General features: G+C 38.6%; 1 protein-coding gene across 2 annotated transcripts in view; it reads right to left on the reverse strand.

The window, feature by feature from the left end:
• LOC146509313 (homeobox protein PKNOX2-like) overlaps positions 1-18,989 on the reverse strand; it is a 106,009-nt gene extending 87,020 nt beyond the window's left edge. For both annotated transcript variants that reach the window (XM_085174420.1, XM_085174419.1), the window contains exon 1: positions 18,884-18,989. The gene's annotated coding sequence lies outside the window, so the exon portion shown is untranslated. The remainder of the gene's footprint in view (positions 1-18,883) is intronic.
• Positions 18,990-19,375: the final 386 nt, after the last annotated feature.

Below are 19,375 nucleotides of genomic sequence, written 5' to 3' on the forward strand. Positions count from 1 at the left end.
AAGAGACCTGTTTTATTGTGTTAATGTTGTCATTTTGAGCTAAAAATAAATGGCTAAATGATTTTTGTTTCCCATGTGTTGATATCACAAAGAATACGCATCTACTTAAATCAAATTCAAGTCAAATGGTTAAAAAAAATAATTTCACAACAAAAAAAGAGCTAAAAAATTCACCACACTGTGAAGACAACTGGGTCGCCCGGCCCTGGCCACGAGGTGTCCCTTATTTATTTCTCAGGGAGTTGGCAACCCTATACTGAACAGAACAATCAGAGAGAGTTTAAATAAATATCAGCTGTTTTAAAAGTTTTGGATTAGCTATTGGATTAACAACTTCATTTTAAAAATCCTGCGACTATTCAAATTAGCCACACCATGGGCTGTAAGGAGCTCTCTGATTGGTTGGAGAGACACAGACTGTCTGCCTGGATTTTTCTAGCTCATAGCTTCGCCCTGCTAAGTAGCGTGTGTGCTTGTACAAAGGCCGTTCAGCCTCAGGATTTACACTCGACTTGACACGGATATGTGAAGACCCTGCAGCGAAACAGAGAGTGCAACCTCTGACTGAGTGCCTGTTTATTCAGTCTGACCACCTGTTGAAGGTAACGTGCTAACATGGCTAACGCTAGCATCACCGCACGTCGCCCCGTTATTTTAAGGTCATCTTAGCTTATGAAAATTTTACGTCGTAGCTGTACGAGCTGGCTACATGTTTTGTATGCTGTGCTCTTCACAAATAAAGCTGGAAGCAGCTCAGACTATTAGAACCAGCACTGAGCCTTGTTACATTTACACAGTGTTAGAGCAACGGCTGCAACCTACAGCCTTTAAACTAGCGTGTGCAGCTCCTGCTTTAATCTCCTAGGACCTGGCGTCCACATATGTGGACATCACATTTTCACTCATTACATCCCACGGTGTGGCTAATTTGAATAGCCGCAGGATTTTCAAAATGAAGTTGTTAATCCAACAGCTAATCCAACAGCTAATCCAAAAGTTAATCCCTGAGTGAACAGGAAAGGGAAATGGATTTTGAAATGAGGAGTGGAATCACCATTTTAAAAAGCATTGTGAAAATCACTTTATTAAAGTGCAATTCGAAAAAGGGTTTTGAAATGAAGTTTTTAAAAAGCATTTTAAAAATCAGTTTATTAAATTGGAATTCAAAAATGAATTTACAAATGCAGAATTTATTCTACAATTCATTATTTAAGCACAGAATTCTTTATTCCCATGCGCATGGCTCTTGTGGTCCTCCATATTTGTTAACCTGGCTACAGTACTGAAAAGAAACCTGGGATTATTCTTTTTTCTTCTATCAGTGATGAATTGGAAGATGTCCCAGCTTTACAGAAGGCTTTTTTTACAGAGCACAAAACTATTTTTCCAAGCCAGACAAAGGTTTTCTAAATTAGTGAAACACTATCTCCTCCTCTTCAGCTAAAGCTTATCTGCTTTAAGGTGTCCATTTGTGAGTTATACCAAGGACTTTGATCTGGAGCTTTCTTTTTTAGAAGACTCATAGTATATATGTATGTAACTCTGCTTTGTGTGCCCAACTCTGAATAATCACACAATAATTTGACGAAATTACTAGAAAAGAGAGCTGCTCCATGTAAAGTGGAATTGATGCCATTTCTCCTAAAAAGACCACATCAATTTTTTGAACATGACACAGCCAGTGGTTTAAGAAAAACATGCAGCTAAGCATGTCACTACTGTTCTGATTGGAGAGGAGCAAAGTCTGGTATTTTTTTAAATTAAAATTACACACTTTGTCAGTTTCAGTATTAATCAGTAATAATTTGAGTGACTTAATTTCAAAATTAATGCAAACAGGTGCTTTACTGCTAAAGTGAATTCCAGTCTTGCAAAATCGAATTTATTCTTAGTTGGCAGTTTTATATTTCCCTCAAGGGGGGCTACTGTGACCCCAGGAACAGAATCAACTATGGCTCCTCAAGTCTCTAGTGTTATGTTTCACAGACTAGAGTTTTTAGCTTGGCAGGTGTCTCATGAGAGGGTAAATTCAATTTGAAACATGAACAGGTTAGTGGAGTAGCAGGGGTACAGCTAACTGGGGTTATCTATCTGGGAGTCCAAAGCTACAAGTTTTATCAAAGTACCATTGATGCTAAAGGAAGCTGAGAAGTAACTAAACATTTGAAAAACTGCACAGGAGCACGCAGTTGACAAAGTTTGAGGGTGTGCTGCTGGTGCTTCATTTAAAGGTGTTTCTATAAAAGGGGCATCGTTTTTAATTCTTCTTATCACCAAACTATTCACTGAGCTGTCGTGCCTTTGGATTGGTGCCAGTCATCTCTGAAGAGACCAGACAACTTCAGAATAAAACTGCTTCATCACAAGATGAATATGTTAAATGTGATTGCCCTGAAAAACATAATATTAATTTCTGTATTTAATTTGAGAAACTTGCCTTTAAGAAACGATACTAGTAAAATGCCCCTTATCAACTGTCATTATAGGTATCAAAAGTTTATACCACTGTTCTCTCGACCTACGTCACACATCTGCTTGTCTAGTTGAGAATATAATGAAACTGATTATATCTTTACTCTTTGCTTATGTACGAGACATCAAAAGGAAGTCCGATGCCTCTTGCATATCCATGTACTTCTCCGTATACCAACATTTCAGTGCTAAAACTACATGTACATGACTCAAAACTTAAAATTTTGTTCTGAATATGGTCATGTTTTATTAGTAAGTAAATATAAAGTAAAACGTTTTTCTATAATTTATTGATATTAAGGCAAAAATGTTTTTATTTTTTTTAATACCATGATATTACTTGGCCTTGCCTCCATGTACTGGGATAAATATTTTTACTTGAGAATACATTTATGTCCGATTCAAAACTTGCCCAAAAAAGCTTATATCCCAAGGCACCAAAGTGCATCTGTTATGCGAAATGTATATCAAGATTTACATGCATTATCTTTTGAGGCAAACACACAGGTAAAAACACACTGAAAACATAAAGGATGTGTTTGCACTTCATTCCAGCTGTCAGACTGTCAGATCTAACACACAGAGACGAGACACAAGAGGCATTTCCCAGGTGGGATCCTGCCTTGATTCTCACGAAAATGAATCAAACAATCCAGACAAACAGCAGGCCAGTTAAAAGAAGTTGTATTGGCTCATATTATGCAATATCCTGCAGAGGTATCTCTATAATGTGACTGCACAAGTTTAGATATATTTTGAAAAAATATATATTTTGAAAACTCCTAACTGATGTAAGTCAGTGAAATGAATCACATCTTTAAGCTGTGGCCTCTGTGATAAATCAATGGAACTGCTGTGTTCTGTGGTAAGTACAAAGAACTGAATGGGAAGACTGAATGGATTAAACAGCCAGTGACCACAATTTACATTAGTTTATATGGGCACATTCATTGTCAGATGAAGTGATCAACTGCAGTACGAACATCACTGATTTCTGATTATCTTTTTATGAAACTACAATCAGTGTTCTGCTTGAAAACCTTTGGTTGCTGTTACTCATATCCTTTCCCAAACATATAAAGGTAGGTTTTACTACTTAAACCTATGTTAGGGACTAGAAAGGTGCTCGTGTAGTACCTTTCTAGTCAGCTGAGCATTCAAAGCACTTTCTTACTATAATCTCAACCAATGACACACACATTCATACAACACTTATTTACGCGTAAGCACTTTCTAACATTCACACTCCATTGGATGCATCCGGGGCAACTTGGATACTGCCCGATGGCAGTTGACCTTACACAGCATCAAAATGCATGTTATTGGGTGTATTGGACCAATACAAGCGCTCAATACTTTCACCCAGCTTCTCAACAAGCACATTTGATCAAGAGGTTTGCTGGAACATGCCCAATCCACAGCGCTCACAGGATCCCCTGCCAGCATCACAGTTCCAGACACTACAGGGCATGCACAGAGGTCCCAGGCCCATGCCTTAGGGCTGTTTTGGTGGCACAAAATACAACTAAAATATTAAAAGGTGCTTTTAAATTTGTTGCTAATAATGATGATGTGTAATTTCAAAAATGCATCACAAAATGACTTACAGATTCCAGATTTTCACATCTTGCACATAAATGATATAAAGCATGAAGACACGATCTGTTATTTTAATGTCCATCTTGTATAAAATGTCAGAGTCATGTGGTAGAATGAAATTTATACACTACAGTACACGCTGATGACAAAGTCGTAAATGTAGTGAAGAATGTTGATAATCTCCTCAGCCTGGTGCTGTATAGCAGTAGTAAATTTTGCACATAATCTTTCAATGTCTCTCAGACAGAAAAAAGTGCTTCCCATATGTACATTAAAGAAGATGGATGAAGGAAGCACAAAGAAAGCTTCGGTTAAAGCAGACTCATTCTCTCTGAATTTAAACAGCCAGTGTCTGCCCATTATATAAATAATGAGGCCATAGTAGGAATAAAGGTAACACTTTTTTTTTTGCTGCAAATTTAAACACTCTTTCATTGTCTGAGCATGAAACAGCTCGGGAAGGCAGAAGCACAATGGACTTGGCAGAGGCGGCAAAGGCAGAACAGACAGAGAGGAATTCCCCATCAGTGTCTGAAGCAAACTAACCTTTCTTTTTTTCTTTCTGACTCTTCCCTCCTGGTGAGAGTCCAAAGGAAGAAAGTTAACTCTTTCACTGGCACACTGAATGTCTGCTTCGGTTGTTTGTTCAGGGTGCACAGCTCCTAATAATAATTCATGACATTCCTGTGCAGAATTTACTGACACCCTGGTTCTCTCTGTAGCCTCCACAATGTTTTTCCACACATTAGAGATGCACCACTTAACCCCCCCTTCGCCACCACCATAATCCAGCTCCATATCCAGGTAGTTAAATACAAAGTACTTTCTGTCCTTTTCCCAGTACAGAAAATAGTGTCTTGAAGGTGCTTCTCTGTCTGTAAATGTCGGCTGGTGATGGTTTATAAATACCACTGACCACGGGGGAGAAGAAGAACAGTAGCATGCCGCTTCACTGAGATTGAGAGATTCACACAAAAGACTTATAAGAAAACCTCAAAACAGTAAACCGCTTTCTCAATTTCCCAGCCCTAGCTTGTACAAACACACTCTCATATCCTGGAAAGATAAGCAGGCCTGTTTTGAAGAGGGCATCAAGAAGGCAGGTGTAAGTCATCCCTCATCTCCTGTCATGGTGGGTCTCACCTTCACAGTCCAACTGACACTACGCTGCAGCCAATCCTTTCTGAGAAGCTTAACCATGCATCTCTTTTTGAGAGTGGCCCATTGCTCAACTTTGCTCTGAACAAATGGGAAAAAAAACAAGAACAAAAGCAACCACAGCTAAAATCACATGTTCCAGGTCCACATTTCCAGCAATAAGTCAGATTCATTCCCAGTAGATGCCGGACTTCACCAGGGCTGCCCTCTGTCACTGATTCTATTTACAATTTTTATTAATGCCAAGTGGTTTAAGGCTTCCACCTTGGTGGCTGCAGGATCACGTCTTTGCTTTTTGTGGATGATGTGGTTCTGCTGAATTTATTAGACTGTGGCCTCACACTGAAGTGGTTTACAGCTGAGAGTGAAGTAACGGAAATGAAAATTAGCACCTTCAAGTCTGAGTCCATGGTTCTCAGCAGAAAAAGGGTGGAGTGCCAAATATAGGTAAGGATGGATGGATGTGTTACAAATGTTCTAAAAGAAAAGTTTGATATTTTTCATATTCAAGCTAGATAAGAAGACTTATCTAGGTTACCACTAGATCTATAAGAGACTGGCAGCCAGGCACTGAACTTAGTTTGGCAAAATCTGTAAAAAGCAACTCACAACAAGTTTTTGTGTTGTTTGTGAACAAAGACTGCAGGCTTGTCGTCATCAGCTAGCAGGAGACCCAGGATCCAGGAGACCCACATGATTTTATTCTGTTTGTATGCAAGCCCAGTGTCCCAGGTGTCACATGCCAGTTTTGATGTCACATCATGTCGCCTTGGCCAGTTGTGTAGCTCTTGAGTTTTGTAACCTGGCGTGTTGCGCCACAAGACTTTGCAACAACAACAACAAAAAAAAACACTTGGCAAACTCTTTGCTTACAGTTTTGAGTTTTTCTCTTCCTATAACATCACTTATATATAGCCTGGTGCTGCTGAAGGTTTCTTCCTGTTTAAAAAAGGGAAGTTTTTTTTCCCTTTCCACTGTCACTAAGTTCTTGCTCTGTATCACTGTAGGGTCTGTCCCTTACAACATAAGGAACATCTTGGTAAGACTGTTTTTGTTGTTACTATATAACAGGTAATAACATGGAACAGAAATGATTGACCTATTGCAGAAAAACATATCTAAAAGGCTTTTTCCTAACAAAGAAACTTTTTTCAGAGGAAACATTGCAATCTAGAAAAAAAAGTCTTCCATAATGAGGCCAATTGGATTAGCAGTGGTGTGGTCTGAATCTGTGCAATTATTGTTTTAGACATAATGGCGAGTTGAAAGAGCCATACTGCCGGCTTCAGTTCTTAGAGCTTAAGGCTCATTATTGGAGGCATTAACTCGGTTATTGCTACCAACCAGAATGGTTGGGTTTTCATACACCTTGGATCAACTACAGGACTTGCTCTGGCTACTTAGTGCTTCCCCAACCAGGCCAGAGAGACATTTTTAAAAACTTCTGTGCCACCAAATCCAAATGATAAATCACTTAACAGGAGCCTTATGAGTCTATGAGACTGTTGTTGCTGAACTTGTTCTAAAAAGATAAAGACTGAGACACAGTCTCCATTTGAACCATTCGGAGAATCCCCTTACAGTCCTGGTACAAGACCAGTGTTAAAGTTCAGATGTGTGGTACTAATCACATTTAAAAACAATGTCACATACAGTAATCTTTAGGTGTGAGCACAGAGCACTAATGAAACACTGATGATTTCAGTGAGGCTGTCCAAATTACTTATCCCCTCTGAAAAGCTCTTTAAACTAAAAAAAAACAAATTTCATCCACAATCAGCACTATCAGATTTCAAATTCTCATTTGCACCACACTAACATTACAGCAATGCCAAGGCAGTGCCAGCAGGGATCCAGGCATAGACACAGCAGAGCGGTATGGAGACCTTGACCAGATGAGAGCAGCCAGGGGGAGGGGGATCTGGATAGCTTTCTTTCCTCTCCCAGACATACAGAAACACACTTGACTGTACCGTCTCCAGACTTTACCCGCCCGCCAGTTCCACAGCTGTTTATAACTCACTTTTAGCACAAAACCATCATCACTCTTTGGAGATGAACCTTTATGAAGTCACATAGTGCGTGGGAGAGCTGTGTGGGTGCGTGACTGTGTGTCATTTTTCATTCTTTTACTCAATTTCTTTTTTAGTCGCTGGTAATTAAAGTGCTCTTTCCTATGAACTCCTCTGAGGTGCTTTTTCACCTCTTAGGCTGAAAACTTCTCTGTCTGGATTGATCTCAGTGGAGTTTGTCAGATTCTAATGTTATTTTCATTTAGAAATATAATAATGTATAATAGTGTGGGTTTTATGAATGTGGAAAATAGGTGGGAAAGTTTTTCTCAGCTAAGTATTGGAAACATTGCATGTTGTACCACCCACACCCACAGACACATGCACACACAACATTTTATTACAGAGTTAATTATATCTGATAGCAGAACTCACGGTGATTTTAATTGTACAAACTCTGAAACTTTCAGGATTTTGTTTGTTTGCCTTTCTTCTTCTTTTTTGGGGATTTTTGTTAATGGGGGGGGTGTCAAATAAAGCCACTGGGCACAATATAGATATGGCTTTTTATTTTTGCTATGGCAAAATATAACTCCTTATTACGGTGTATTACAGTTTTTAGGCACTTATCAGTGACAGGTGTCAGTGCCAAAAATATTGCAGGACAAAGTATGTACCTGAAAGTATCCACAATGTCACTTTCAGCCTTGAAATACTGATTTATGAGCACATACTGACACATTAAACTTTTTGAATTAATGTAGCTGCATGTTTCCTGCATTTAAATACATAAAACTATTTTAATACCGTAAACGAAACAGTCAAAATTTAGGCTCGATGATGGTTTCTCTGCAGAGTAGTGACATCACCTGTATTTTAAGTTCACCTTTTTTTCTCTGTTTATTTACATGACAGGCACTGCATTTTAATAACACTTTTTGAAAATTGGACTTTAATTGAGTAGTAAACCTTGTAGCTATTGCATTTTCACAAATCCCAGTGTCTGCCGTCCTGATTGGCTCCCCTCATTAAATAATAGCTGAACTGTTTCCAAGCGGGCAGCATTAAACTAGGATGCATCCAGCAGCAGGTTTACTTATTTCAATTGAAAGAGTTGCTGCTGTTCATGACTAACAGCTGTATCACAACGTTATTTTTTAATTAGCCTTTGACTGACTTTCATTTATTTGTAAAAGGCAGGATAAGTAATGTTGTATTATAATGGAAGCTTGTCTTAAGACAACCTACAAATATTCTGAAAATGTGAAGAAGTTTAAGAAATATTAAATGCCTATTATATTAACAGCACACTATAACCTACTTACTGAAAGCTTGACTGAAGTGCTGCACATCTGTCCTTTGGACTGAACAAGATCTATACAGCAGACTGCTGCCAAAGTCAAGCATTTACAGTAGTCTCCATTTTCCTGCCATGTCTTTTTGCATCTTACGCATATTAACTACTCTCTGTGTGAAACCTGGAGTCCAAGATAACATTACTTCTTATGAGAAATGTACCTGAAATGTGAGTGCAAACACACACAGAGAAAATAAATAGACACTTTATAGAGTGATCTTCCAATATTTCAGTTCTTTCTGCATTTCTCACTTTTCAGGAATGTCTTGAACAATAGCCTCTTTGAGAGAGCGAACCTCTTATCGTGGCACATATCCTAACATGCTAATTACCCACACAGTTTGAGTTCATTTATTATGCATGAAATAATCTAATATGATGACTGTGATAATTATGCGCACATAGATAAGATAAAAGAGTAGTAACCAATTATGGCACGGGAGTTGGGAAAAGTAATTATTCTTTGTAGTGGAAAGAAGTCTCGGTAGAGAAAAAGGGGGTTCGGTCTGTTTTTCTTTTTTTTTTACTTAGTACTGCAATTAACATGTGAAATCATGTCTACACTCCCAGATAATGTTTAAGGGATATTTTCGTGATTTAAAGTCTTATTTTTTAGCAGGCATTTCATTGACCAAAATGAAAAAGTACAACTGCAGTAGACCAGAATTTGCTTTAGCTGCTGATATATCCACTTACAGTGATGTTTCTGTTATAATTGCACACGTTCACACCCCCCCCACACACACACACACACACACACACACCCCCGGCAAACTCCATAAATCTGACATGTTTACATTACGACTTGAAAGGCAAAGCAACTAAATGTCTTGGTTTTCATCGGCAGTAGCAAATCAGAAAGGACACCAAAAGGAAGGAGTGGTGCTCAGAGTCAAGTACTCACAAATCAGACGGGTGTTGTAGAGTCATTAAATATTACCACTTCTAAAATCAGAGCTGGCATGCGGTTAGCCCGCACCACTGTACAAACACACTTAACACAGTGCAGCTTTCTTTGACAAATTATGTGCCTGCCACCACAAATCACAGGAAACAGAGACTGAGCAGTAATTTTGTTTCTCTGTGACTGTTTTGGCTCAAATCTTCTTATGAATTAAACTTTTATGTAACGGAATGTGGCAGCCTGGAAACGGTGCTGAATGTGGATTAATGTGTCGGCATGCTCACACAGACAGAGAAAGAAATGTTTTACAGTTGCTCGTAATGTATTTAAATGAGAACCAAACTTGACTGAGTCACGGCTGCAGGCCAAAATAAGGAGATACGGGAACGATGATTAAATGGGGGCAAAAGAGACATTTTAAAACAGGTGCTAATGCAAAATTTGTGCTATGTAAAGGAGGACTATTGTCTCTGACCTCAAACTAAAACCCAACTTAAAGTGACTCAGAAGTGCACACGTCATGGTCACACTCATCAACCGTGTCCCGGACCAAGTCTCCTGTGGACTCCTGTAGCTGACTCATAATTATTTGCAGAGTCCAAGCTTCAGGCCAAACACGAGTCCAGAACCATCCAGAAGACAGCTTTTAAAAACAATACTGCATCAATTTCGACAGGTTTTTCAAATCAGCTCAATTTCCATTTCCATCTGTGTCGATCCCGCCCTGTTTCAACTACACACAGGTCTGAACAAAGGGACTGGCTCTCTGTGTGTGCTCTGTCACTTTAAACTGGAGGTTAATGTCAGTGGTGCTCATGTTTCCTTACACACTCAGCAAAGTCATAATGTTCTAAATGCAATGAAGTGAGGAAAGGAGAAAGCAAGGACGATGGATACGGCTAAGACAGAAGCTACTGCATATCATGCATTTCATATGAACAGCTGATGTTTGGAAAACATTTTCATGGATTTTTTGATGGATATTTTTTAGGGGCATTAATCCATGTTATTACAAGCTTGCAGTGAAAAAGAAGATTACTTCAGCTCTCTAAAAACAGGTCATTCTCTGGTCCCAATTAAACAAGAAAGACGTATGGACTATAAAGCCAGTTTTAACTGCTGCCTTGAGTTAAAGTTCAACAGGAGTATGAATAGACTGTTCTTGGTTGACTTCACTAAATCATTGATCATCTCTTAGACATCAGCTTCAATATACTGCCAGGAATAAGTTCACCAACATGTTTTCAATATGTAATTTTAGAATAAGGCTGTTGTAAATGCTTGGGGTGTGTAAAGGACAATTTGACACTAGATCTATCATATTGGTTCCCAAGTGTGGTGGGGTTTAGGTCCCAAAAGCTCTGGTTAATATTAGGAAAGATGCAGGTTTCCACATTAATAAATAGACTTGTCCTTTCCAAGTTATTCTTGGACTCTTTGATAAGTTCGCAAAAACCAGATCTTTCTAATCTGCATGTTTTTCTCCAAAACATAACCACCAAAATGAATATTTTATCATGGAAAGGAGATTACACTCATGTTTTGTCATTGTCACTGGACAGTGGTAATCAAGGAAGTGCTTAATGCAGTATGCAATGTGTGTTTAGCATTGTAAAACTATGTACTTTTATTCAAACTGTGGTCTTTCCTTCTATAGCCGAAAAAGCTATTTTGGTGCCTAAACCCAACCAAGCAGAAAAAGAAAGAATGTGGAGTTAAAAACAAAAGTGCAAAACCAGCAGAACAGAAGAGTTTCCCAGGAGAACTCCTGTCTGGCTGTTTTCTTCTCTTTAGAGGGTGTGTAATTATGTCATCCAGCGCCCCACCTAACACAGACTTTGTAGGTTTTTATTGTTTTCCATGTTGAAAGCTGAACGCTAAAGAGTTATCCCAATGCATCAGAATTGAGGCTAAGTGAGGGTGAGTTAAAAAACAAATTAAAGTGAGACAGGTTTTTACATCTACACATTTCCCACATATCTAACACTCTGACTAATAAGACTCCATTAATTATTTTCACACCCAACTTGTTTAGTCCCGACTTTGAGAATTTCCACGTTGATATCAACCAAAAATGAAGTGTGAGACCTCAGTAGACTGAGAAGTGGATCATGGTCAAATGTTGGTGGCTCCCAAATCAAACTCATCCATGATTTATTATTTTTCTTTTGATGTTTCAGCCTTTCACCAATTACAGGACGTTACAGCAGGCTATTGTTAGACTTGGAAAAAAGAAGCACAAGAGCAGAGGATGGAAACAAGTTTTATTTGAAATATGGTCTGATGCTGGTGGGGGGAAAATGGTGAATTGATCGATGAGATGGACACTTGGTTTTGTGGGGGGTTTTTTGTTTTGGTTTTTTTTTTGGTTTTTTGGTTGTTGAAGACGGATAACAGTTGGGCTGCAGCTTATTATTATCTTATTATTATTATTTTAGCAACTGAATATTCTGTTGATTATTCCATAGGTGAATCGAGTAATCGGATATGTTCTCAGTGGTTTCCATTTTAAAAACTTTAAGGTTTTTAATAGTTTATCTGCAAACAACATCTGTCAAAAAACTAAAGCTTTTCATTGTCTTTATGTAAGCTGTTAATTTTCTTAAATGCAAAAATAAATAAATCATCTTAAGTGAAGTAATGTTGCATCTTTTTGATGTCCGTGTGTGTGTGTGTGTGTGTGTGTGTGTGTGTGTGTGTGTGTGTGTGTGCGTGTGTGTGTGTGTGTGTGCGTGTATGTGTGTTACTGAAAACAGAGGCTCTGATGATTAATCTTAATAACAATTCTGTGTCCACCCTAACAATAATAGGTCACAGGCTCAGAGTATTACTGGTACAGGTACATTTTTATCAGCCTGTGAAAAACCACTTTTAATTCTATATTTTAAGATATTTTTGTTTATTTTAAATATGAAAAAAAATGATGTAAAAGCCTTAAATACGGTTTAGTACACCCCAGCTTGCTGCTGGTATCACTACAATAGAAAGCATGACGCCTGTAGTCGGCCTTCAGCGAGCTAATTTAAATATCGTATAGATATTGGAGCTTGCTAAAGATGTGGTTTGATAACGGACTCCTGCTGACTGTTTCTAGTAAAGTTTTTAATAACTATTTCCATTGTGACAACTAAATGCTACAGAGCCTTGGATTAAACAAAGCATGAAGCAAAGAGTTTTCATAGAGGATTTTTTTAATAGTCAAATTATTCAAGTTACTGGATGAATCACTGCAATCCTGGAATAGAAAAAAATATCTGAATGACAGAACAGCTAAATCAGACATGTCTGTCTACAAAACGAGTCAATATTAGCATGTATAGTGTTGATGACAGAATGCAGTATTTCACTCATATGTATATAGTTAATAATTTAACATAATGCATTTTATGAATGTAGTTGCTAGGGGACTGGCCATTTTGTTAGGTTACCGTGTAGTTATATATATAAAATGTTATTTCTACTTTACCATTAGCATCCCTTTGGATGAAAAAGCTGCTGAAATTTAGCAGCAGTTCGACATCCAAGATGGCTGATGTTTAGTGAAATATAATACAGGAATCAAAGAGTGTAGTGCTCCTTTCACATTTTAGGAGTGACGAGTCTTATGAAACACTGTGACAGATATAGCCTTCCTGTGGAAAATGAAATGCGCCTCGACTCAAGCCTGTACTGTCATAAAATCATGGCACTTTTATAGCAGGGTACTGGACTATGTAAAGGAAGTCATTTGCAGCTAATAAGAACGATTGCTAAAAAGCACTGGGACAAATCATTGTGTCCTTGCCACTGCATAATGTCTTTACTTGTCTTACTAGTCTGCTGATAAGTCACAGTTTTAACTAACAACGTGTGCATTAACAAGAATTTCCCCGGGTGCCTTCAAAGACCTCTTAGAGATTAACAGCAAGGTATACAAATGGATTTGAAGAGACGACTGCTATTGTTCAACTCTAATGCCAAGAATAAAGGAACAGCTATAGACTGAGTAAAAATATTGTCCTTCAGATCAATGGTGTCCTAGAGTGCAGTAGGCTGAAACATTCAGATGAGTGGCAGAAAGAGCAACACACTTGAATAATATCTTTGGAGAGGACTGTGGAAAATGGAAGTGTACTCCAGTAAATAGCCATTTGGAGGTCACAGATTTAGCGTTGGTGTATTTCTATTCACAGCGCAGCAGACTTCAATGAGCTGCTGTGCCAATAATCAAAGGAAGCTGATATCTAAACATCGTCAACCACCATTTCAAAAAGGCTAATTTCCTCATCTTCTTGCCTATTGCCTTGTATTTCAATGTGTTGTTGTTTTTTTCATCTGTATATTAATTTAGCTGTAAAAAACAACAACAACAACAGTGATTTGAGATAGCTTAGTGCTCACAGAAACAGCCTGAATTCTTGTGTGCCTGGTTGTAAAACTAATAAAAGCAGATCTGCATCACATAGAGGAGACAACGCTTTTCTTAATGGCAACTGCACTGCAGTGCCGGAAACCAGCTGGAGCTCTACCTGCAGTAAAAAGACTGGAGTTTCAATAAAAACAGCAATTTTTGAAGCAACATCAATATAGTTGCATAAAGCTAATTGAAGCTCCTGCCTCTGTATCAGTGCATGGTGTGACGATGGCTTTATCAAAATAAGTAACAGTTCTGAGGAAACTTAAATATGTTTTATAGAACATTGCAGTGTGTGGAATTCTCAAAAGTGGCAACAGCATTTTGACCAATGCATTTATTCATGTATTCATTCTCAATATGCAGCCACATAGTACTTGGTCGGATTTACTCTGCTGTGATCTACTGTTGAATTCAAATCAAATATTTTGAACCTCACCCAGCTCAGCTGTTACCAGGACTCTGAAATATAATAAATTCAGGATTTGCTGGCAGGATTCACATTTCTCTGTGAGAAGCTCTACTCATTTATTCGGATTATCTACATTCCACCAGAGATAAGAAGCAAAGGCACAATGAGGTTCAGAGTCTTGCTAAAGGTCTTCAAATGCAGAATCTATAATGTGCTGTAGCTAATTTGATTGCACGCTTGATCTTTGAATAGTAAGCACCAATGTCTAAAAATATTATGTTTTAATTGTTTTCACTGCAAAAATAATGACATCAAAAGCAGCTGATATTAACACTACTGAATACTGACGACGTGAGAGAGAGGCCGCAGCCTGTTTCTGAAGAATCTTTTAAATACTTTTCACCCCCCAGTAAACAATGCACATGCATCCTGCTGCTGGTGGAAAAACTAAGCTGTATTGGACTTTCCATTCTAAGCCACAACTTTGACTCATTTTAGGGAATGTGTCCCTGCTGGGCTTTCATTTCCTCTGTCTGAAAAAAGGAATGCAATCAGAGAACCGATGCTAAAATCATTATCTAATGACTAAAGCCCTTATTTGACTCCTTCCATGCTGTCGTGTTCACCGCTCAAGCACACATCTGTGATTGTTATGTGAAGAAGAGTATTTCTAAAAGTTTAAGAACGATCTGCAGGGTAAACTGAATGTGCTACACACTATCATTCAGTGAATAGCAGTCTGGAGGCAGACATGGATTTTTCTTACTTTTTTTCCAGCTGGAGATGAGCAGTGCTGAACTGAGAGAACATTGTAATAACATTTTGTGGAGTAAAACAACACAAGAAAAAAAGAGTAGCCTGTGTCGTGTAGACAAGTATGTAATCCTCCACATGCTCATGTGCAATGGAATCACTTTTAGTTCTTTTTTTTTTTTTTTTTAATAAACGAAGCAAAACAATCTATGCATTTAAATAGTCATTAGGAATACTGTTTTACATCAAGACTTGTAAGTAATGTAATGACTGTCTTAAAAAAGTGACTATGAAGTGTAAATGGTATCAAATATATATTAATTCATATTTTCTCACTAAGTTTATCTTAAAAATGCTTCCTTATTGTTTGCTTTTGCATTGTAGTTATTTGTAAATTCTACAAGACATACATCTGGAAACACTCATTGCTCAGGCACTAAGAGGATGTCTGTTGTTATACCGATCACCAACTGGCACTGGGGAGGAAGCAGCTAAATGTACTGCTGTTTGCTATTTTAATAAAAATGAAAATAAATATAATTGTTCTCAGATGCAATTATGGGGCAAAAATGTTAAATTACATATAAATACCAGTCAAAATGTTATTGATTACCATGGGGTTATATACCACTATTCAGACTACATCATTTATTTATTGTTATTAAAGTAAAATATTTTAATCGCTTTTTCTGCCTCACGCTCTTTTCATTGTTGAGCGTTTATATTAAAATACATTTCAGCAGTACTGTATGCCGTTACTGCCTGATTCCCTTTTTAAGTTAAATTACAGTTCTAATCAACATGCCTATTCATTATAGTTTGTTTATGTCTTTCCAGAAACAAAGCCTGTAATGTTGACAGTATATGGAGAATCGCTAAATTTGCCTGCTGTTCCTCTTGAAGCATAAATCAAGCCAATCCATCTCTCTCCGAAGCCCACTCCCCGGTGGCTTACTTAGAGCCGTGCCAGCACAGCACTGGCTGTGGAATGAGCATGGGTAAGCATGCAAGGGCTGTCCTTAACCTGTGCTATCTGACGATATAAAAAGGTCTCTGCCTCCTCCTGAGAGCAATAGGGATCAAGCGGGCTTAGTGGGCATGACCTACGAGGGCCCAGACAGGACCAAAACATGCAGCGCAACACAATTGTCTAAAGAACTGCCGCGCTATCGAACATGAGAAAACTAGACTACATCACTTTGCTCATGGGCCAGAACAGGAGCTATATTCACTTCGCTGAGGATACCCAGCAGACTAAAACCCTATGAATAATTCAAAACATCCGCTGTTTTTCCAGCCTGATTTTAAAAAGCCAGGCCCTCAAAAAAAACAACAAATTAGATATTTCACAATCTGATTGCTAGAAAAAAAGACTCCTGCAAAGTAAGCCCTATTAGTCTTACAAGAAACCCTGTGAAAAAAAGAGAAAGAAAGGAAAAAGACTGTCTCCAAAAACGATTCCAATGGCACCATGCAGGGAGGAATTAGCAGCAAAGGCGAAGAAAATGACAAGACATTCGCTCATTGTTTAATTTCCTCAATTGCTTTATGGCCATACATAAATGCTTAAATTGGTTTGTAACATATGCTCTCCTCGCTCTGTTTACTTCCTTCATTTAGTGTGACTGACTCACTTTATTAGTGATTATCCCCCAAAAAGCTGTAGGAATGCACAGCATCACATCTCATCATGTAATTTACCCATATAGTAAGAATGGGAATATGCAAATGGTGCCGGAGTATTGTGCAGCCCTAAATGTGCCCCTGGGCTGCTTGTCCAATGACACAAATCATCAATTAAGATCTCAGCAGGGTTTGGTGGATAAACTAAATTGGCATTATCGCCTTTTGACAATATGTAGAGCTGCGTGGGGTACATAACAACAAAGAACAAACATCTCTGAGGGTGACTGGTAGTGATGCGTATCAACTCGTGTGCTTGCGTATTTGTGTACGCCGTCTCGATCCATTCGCAGGTAAATCATCTACTGACAAAGGGTGATTTGAACGGTGTAAAAGCTAAAAGGGCTTCTCTTGCTCTTTTAACAGCAATTCACAGAACAACAGCGGTATCTTACAAAGTGTTTACTTTCACAGTGGGTGCAAATTTAGCCCCTCGTGGGATTTCATGCTCAGCATTTTGCACCTGGTGAATGTGTCTGACAAAGGGACCTAAAGTGGTCCAAATCGCCATCGTGATTTCTCAGGGAAGCAGATGATTAGTAAACAAATGGTTCAGGCATATTTAATTAAGCTAATGTACTCTTGATGCTCACACTATGGCCTTAGTTATTAGGCCCTCAGTTAGCTTTGTATAGCCAGAGCATTTTACCACTGAGAGACAACAACTGTGTCAGTTGTCAGTTTGAATTTTATATCAAGAAAAGCGTTTCTGTTTTTAAGTCACATGTGTTTATCAAATCTGCACCTGCCTATATGAAATACTGCCCAAAGGAACGCAGGAGTTGGCTGAATTTGACTTGAAAAAACGACTAAGACAGAGCAAATGACCAGCAAATCTGGGCCTCTCTAACTCAAGGATGTAAGTCAAATCATACAGGCTAGCAGTGCTGAAAACTAGCTGTCTCGCAGACTGTTTTGTGCCAGTCAAACATCTACGGTGAGCAAAACCGTCATTCAAGCAATTGTGGAATAAACAAGTCATCTGAAATAGAAAGTGGTGAGCGGCACACAAAGAGGGCCAGTGTTCAGACTAGGGAGGTTTTTGCAGGGCTGGGTAGGCTGAGTGTAAACTTTAGAGCTCACTTCAGTCAAACATTGATTGAGAAAATAAGAAGTCAAGCATGCCCCCATATGAGGGCAACTTAAATTACTACATGTAATATTTTAGCTTTATATATTGTTTGTTTTTTGTTTTACTTTAAAATACTGCTGCTACACTAATTTCACTGAAAAGCTTGGGTACTTTTGTAAGTCATCAGCAAAAAATTATCATTTTAAAGGTAACTATAGTTCACTTTTTTCAGTTTGAGATTGAAAAACATGCAAACGTCTATTTTTCCTGCAAACCAAAATAATTACACACGCAAAACTGGCGAGCATTAAGAAAAATAATAATAAAATTCAGTGAATTACATCAAATTGCAAGTGTGCAACATGACACCCCCCATTTACACCTCACCTAACTCGGTCAGTCAAAATAAAAGCCTTTTTAACAGCGCAACAACGAAACTTCAACATCAAGAAAATTGCATTACATTACAACACAACACGCCTTTTGCACGTTACAGACACGCCGTAAAATGAAGTGTTCATTTGCGATTAATTAGAATGGGATGACGCGTTCCGAAGCTTTTTGACAAAGAAATCAAAGCAAACAGAACGCCAGTTTCCTGCACGCTTTACTGCTTTTATTCTCTTTAAACTATTACATTTGCACTAAAACATCCGCTTTATACATTAAAAAAAACCCGAGATAACCGATCACAAACATTACCGCGACAATTTCAAAAATCCAAATGCCGCATCAAGCAAAGGAAAAAAAATCCACTGGTCTTTGAGTCCAGCACAAAAATGCTTCTCCTCTCCTTTCCCTCTCTCTTTTTTCACCCCCTCCTCTAGGCCCCCTCCCTTCCCTCAGTCTCTCGCTCTCTCTTTTTTTCTTCTTTCTCCCTCCCTCACTCTCTCTCTGTCTCTCTTTCCCTCCCTATCTCTCTCTCCCTCACTCTGGCCTGGCTGGCTGTCTGACTGTATGAATAATGTCCTGCCTTTTGTAATGAAGGGGGGGAAAGGGGGAAAAAGGACGCTGGAGTGCTGAAGCCCTGCTCCCATGCACTGACATTGAAAATGAATGACAGCTTACCTGCATGCCAATCTTCATCAGACTGACACTGGGCTGACAGCACAGCCTATACTCCTCCACACAGTCGCTGACGTCAGTCATGTCAGGCCCCTCCCACCTCCATCTTCATCTCCGCTCCCCGTTTTCCCAACACCGGGCTGCTGATGCCTTCCAGTGTCCATGGGAAATACCGCAATCAGGTGTAGGGCTCCAAACACACGAAACCTCCAAGAAGAGCGCATTGACATTTGCGGTCGAGTTACAGTGGTGCAACTCGTTTAGAACAATCACAGTAACAACAACAGCAAACAACAGTTCATTTCAATAAAAAAAAATCTAAAGAATTTAGTTGATTTTGAATCAAGAGAATCAGTCTGGACCAGTTTAAAACGCATAAATGTGAACATTTAAATGACATTTTGAAATGATTTAATATATGAACACATTCATTGAGCTCGGGTGGACTCAGTTATAAACCTGAAAAGTAAAGTAACCTACATCTGTTCAGTCATC

Source organism: Neolamprologus multifasciatus, chromosome 10 (genome assembly GCF_963576455.1).
Source record: "Neolamprologus multifasciatus chromosome 10, fNeoMul1.2, whole genome shotgun sequence".
NCBI lineage: Eukaryota > Metazoa > Chordata > Actinopteri > Cichliformes > Cichlidae > Neolamprologus > Neolamprologus multifasciatus.